Source organism: Tupaia chinensis, unplaced genomic scaffold, assembly GCF_000334495.1.
Source record: "Tupaia chinensis unplaced genomic scaffold, TupChi_1.0 Scaffold000116_1, whole genome shotgun sequence".
Taxonomy (NCBI): Eukaryota; Metazoa; Chordata; class Mammalia; order Scandentia; family Tupaiidae; genus Tupaia; species Tupaia belangeri.
In genome coordinates this window covers 1,107,637-1,112,423 of record NW_006159580.1, presented here as the reverse complement: position 1 = coordinate 1,112,423, position 4,787 = coordinate 1,107,637, and the positions used below count along the sequence as shown (strand labels likewise).

The window sequence follows — 4,787 nt, the reverse complement described above, 5'->3', positions numbered from 1 at the left end:
TAAATATGCCTCTTTGCCTGTAAAATTTCCCATGCTCTGATCTTTGACAGCTTCTGGCCTCATCTTATTATAAAAAAGCCCATAGATGGCAGTTGAGTGCCTGCACTATGGACTCAGGCTATGGGGGTTCAAATCCCAGCTCTGCCACTTGCTAGCAATATGACCTCAGAGAGCTTGCTTTCTTCTTTCCCCTTTTTTTAAAAAAAATTACTGTATCATTTATTTATTTTTTACATGCACGGCTAATATTTTATTCTTCAAAGAATGGTTCTAAAACATCACACTAAATTGGCTGAAAGGTAAAGTTTAAAATAGACCATTTTATGAGGATCAGTTCTAACGTCTGTAATGATGTTCACTCTACAGAATCTCCATGTCAGAGCTAACACTAACACCCAGCGGGCAGTAGCACCCAGGTGTTCCAGATGGGCCTCATTTTCCTTCTGTCTGCACAGACTTCCCAGTAGCTGCCTTCTGCATTTGTGGCATGATCTCAGAGTCCCTATAATGGGGAAGAGGCTCTGTTTTTTTCTGAGAGGTAGTCAAGCTATCCTCTTTTCTTTCTCCTTTGCTAATTTCCTGATTTTTCTTCGTGTTTTTCTGGCAGGCAAGTACTCGTTGATTTCCACAGGCCTTGCCGACCATGGACGGAGCCTGTGAAAGAGCAACTCAGAAAAGCAATGGCTCCCTCGCACGCCCGGCCGTCATCCCCACCGGAAGGCCTTTTTTTGTTTTAAATAGTAGAGAGAGCTTGCATGCGTTTGCATGAGGTAGGGCAAAAGGGATGGGGGCGGGGGGCATCATCGACAGGGTCTTGTCATGCTGTGTTCTTTCCCCACCCCTTCAGCTCCTCAGGATCTGGGTGTCCGTGCATGCACCCAGGGTGTTTCCGGCCAGCTGGGGCTCCAAACCCACAGTTACTCCGTGGTTTCTAGCCCTGCAGGTACTTGTGCTACCTCTGGGCCTTGAAGTTTCTTAACCTCTTTGTTTCATCTTAAAACAGCAATAATAATAGTTAACCGTCTTACAGGACTCTGAGGATGAAGTGTGGTAATCCACAAGCTCACTCAGTATGTTCTTAGCGTGCAGTCGCTGTGCAGCCGCTTCCCGGCAAGTGTCAGACAGCTATTGTTACCATTTTTATGTCACTTCCTGTGGATAGTCTTCCTGATTCTGCTAGTGAGGGCCCTTCCTGTGTGCTCTCAGAGACTGCTCTGTAACTCTGTCATTGCATTTATTAAGCTGCCTTGTAATTTCCTGTTTGTTTATGTCTGACCATGTCTAGACTGCAAGCTCCTTGAAAGTAGGTAAGGTCGATTTCCTGCCCACAGGCATGTCCCGGGCCCAGCAGACATTGTTTACCTGCTTTAAGACGTAGGGTAGATTTTTGTTTGGTTTTGTTTTTTAGGAGTCTCTCACTAAGTTGCCTTTCATTTCATGATGACTCGGTCTGCTTGCCTGCTTTGTCATGCTCCACGAAGTTTAAAATTGTGTTTCCCCAGTCACCGTAGTGTTTGGAGTGAAAACTGTTCAGTAGGCCGACTTTGCACCTTAGAGTGGGCTCTTCGATACCTTCTTCCGGAATTCCCCACAACACCTCCTAGTTAGGTGCTAATTAATATGGATATACCCACTTAAGAATTTATGCAAAGTGCTGAGTGTCATTCGGCTTCGTATTACTGAATATCGGAGTTGGGCTCTACACTTGGGTCTGTTTGGCTTTATGGCTCATACATTTTTCTCTCCTGTACTCCCTGCCTTGCTGAGGACCTGGATAACTCGTTCTATTTTATTCGGTCATTGGGAAAGTCATGAGGTATTTTTAGTTTTTTTTCTATGCAAAAAACCATCATGGCTTTCCCTGCCTTCCCAGTAGTAAGTAGCTGCCGTCCCAGGGCCTTATCGCCGCTTCTCTTGGGAGCTGCACGAGACTTCAGAAGTGCTCGTTAGCAGGACTGATTGTTTCTGCCAAGATGCCGCCGAGCTGGGATGGCACTACAGTGTGCATTTGCAGCACAGAACAGCAAGGCTGTCATGCAAGCAGATAAGGGTTATGGACAAACGCATCGTGGGAACTTTGGGGAGGAGAGGCCTGAGAAACGTCTGCTTTTATAGCTTCATTTCTTAGTATTCTGAAAGTTAAAAATAGAATTACTTATGCCAGGTAGGCCACCTGGATCTCTGATTGGTACAGAAGACTTCACGTTGTATCCAAGGGATGGTCTATGTCTAGATCTTTCTTTTTATCTTTGACCAAAACGTACAGTTTGGTCAAACCACATTCTCTTCTGAATATGGTTTTGTTTTTTAATTCATAACAAACATGTAAACACGTGAGAGTGAGTGAGGGAAGGAAAGTAACAGCCTCCACGGGGTCTGGCCGTGCTGGGATCCTCTTCCTCCAGCCCTCCAGCCCATCAGATCTTGGGCACTCTGCCTGTATTTTGCACTTACTGGGCTGGGGATTTGAACCGTGGCACTATGTGGGATGCAGCTTCCCTTGAGCAGTGCTTTACTGCTACATCACAGAACTGACCATGAGTATGGCTTTTTAAACAACAAAAACTAGGGTTTATTGTAATTATAACTGGTCTTCAAAGTAGTAGGATAAACTAATGAGTCAAAATCACATCGGGGGGTGGGGGCAGCAGGTGGTGTGGTTAAGACGCTGGACACGCCCATCTGGCTGCCGAGTCCTGGACCTGGTGGCTTGTTTTCTCACTCCCCCCGCCCCCTCTCTCTGATGTCTCTCTCTGGTCAAATTAAAAATACATAAATGAATGGGACCAGCAAGTGGCATGGTGGTTAAGGTACTGGGCATTCCCACGTGGTCAATCATGGTTTGAGTCCCAGACCTGGTTGCTTGCTTTCTCACTTTCTTTCTCTCTTCCCCTCTCTCTCTCAGTGTCTCTCTCTCTGGTCAAATTAAAATAAATGAATGAAAAAATAAAAAGACTTATCTTTAAAGAAATACATGAATAAATAATTTTTTTTTTTTTTTAAGAAAAAGTGACGTTTGGTTTTTACACCAAGAATCACTAGGGTACCAGCCTTTTATAACATCACAGCATTTAAATTTCCTTTTTTTTTTTGGTTCTGAATAATCACATTATTTTATTTTATTTTATTTTATTCCTCTTCTTATTTTTTCATCCACTCAATTGCTATACATTATTCGGCTTACAGAGAGAATTTAATCCAACATGAAATACACCTCAGACCAGTCCAGTTGGGGATACTACACTCATTATCATCTACCGGTAATAAACCATTACTGTGCCCCACAAATGACTTGCCTCACTATTTCTCCCCCAGTCTCCTTCCCGATACTCTTGCCCTCTCATACTCTCCTCCTACACTATCTCCAGAGTCTATCGCAGCATTTAATTTTTCTATTTGCTTTCTTTTGGGGAGCAGGCTGTTTTGCCATAGGGTGTGTGATTAGCTAGAGAGAGACAGAGAGAAAGTGAGAAGTCACGCCCCCGCAAGGAGGATAGCCACACTGCAGTCCCTTTTCCTTCATTCTCCTCTTGGGATTTTGGGCATGTACGCGCACACACCCAGCGTGATTTTTAAGCTGCATGTCTGGGACTCAGACCACAGTCAGCCATATGAGAGTCCAGCACTGTAACCACCTTGCCACCTGCTGACCCTTCTATTTATTTTTTTAATTAAAAATATTTTATTATTATTTTATTTAGCTTTATTTATTTATTTTAATTTGACCAGAGAGGAACAAAGAGAAAGTGAGAAAGCAAGCCACCAGGTCCAGGACTTGAACTGTGGTTGGCCATGTAGGAGGCTGGCACCCTTAACCACCACACCACCTGCCAGCTCTGCATACTTATTTTTAAGAATTAATTTTATTTGGGACCAGCAGTTAGCGTAATGGCTATGTCACTGGACTCCCATGTAGTCAACCACGGTTCGAGTCCCGGACCCCGTGGCTTAAACTCACGCCGGGCACGTGTGCATGCGTGCCCAAGATCCCGAGAGGAGAACGGAGGAGAGGGGATTGCTGCCTGGCCATCCCCCCTAGGGGGTGATTTCTCGCTTTCTGTCTCTCTTTCTCTCTGTCTTTCTGGTGAGTGCACGCACCCTATAGCAAAAAACCTCTTCAAAAAAAAAAAAAATTTAACTTTATTTATTCACTTTTTTAAAAAAAAGTATTTAAAAATCTATTTATTTATTTAATGCCATTTATTGTTGTTGTTGTTATTATTATTATTATTATTTTAATTTGACCAGACAGAGACAGAGAGAGAAAGGGAAAGGGAGAAAGCAAGCCACCAGGTCTGGAACTTGAACTGCAGTCGGCTCTGTGGGAATCCAGTGCCTTTAACCACCACACCACCTGCCCACCCCATTTATTCATTTTTAATTTGAACAGAGAGGGACAGAGAGAGAGAGAGAGAGAAAGTGAGAAAGCCAGCCATCCAGGGCTTGAACCATGGTCAGCCATGTGGGAGTCCAGCGCCCTTAACCACCACACCACCTGCCGGTCCCCTATTTACATATTTTTAAAAGCAGCAACTTGGGGGTAGCATGGTCTCAGATGATTAGCACCTATTTGTTGAGCTATTTCTAGTATAGTAGGTCTGGGCAACCTCACCCTCACAGCACCAAAAGAATCTTCTCAGCTTGAGTACCTCACCCACGCAGAGGGGCACAAGGATCTCTCGCTGGAGCTTTAAATGTAGCTGCTAATCAAGACCTTGGCTTCAAAAATATTTGTCTTTGGGTCTGCCAGTGGCATGGTGGTAAGGGTGATTGGATCTTATATGGCC

At 44.3% G+C, this 4,787-nt stretch overlaps 1 pseudogene; it reads right to left on the bottom strand.

Moving 5' to 3' along the window:
• Window positions 1-432: 432 nt before the first annotated feature.
• LOC114007048 (small EDRK-rich factor 1 pseudogene) lies at window positions 433-645 on the bottom strand (annotated as a pseudogene).
• Between the last annotated feature and the right edge of the window lie 4,142 nt (window positions 646-4,787).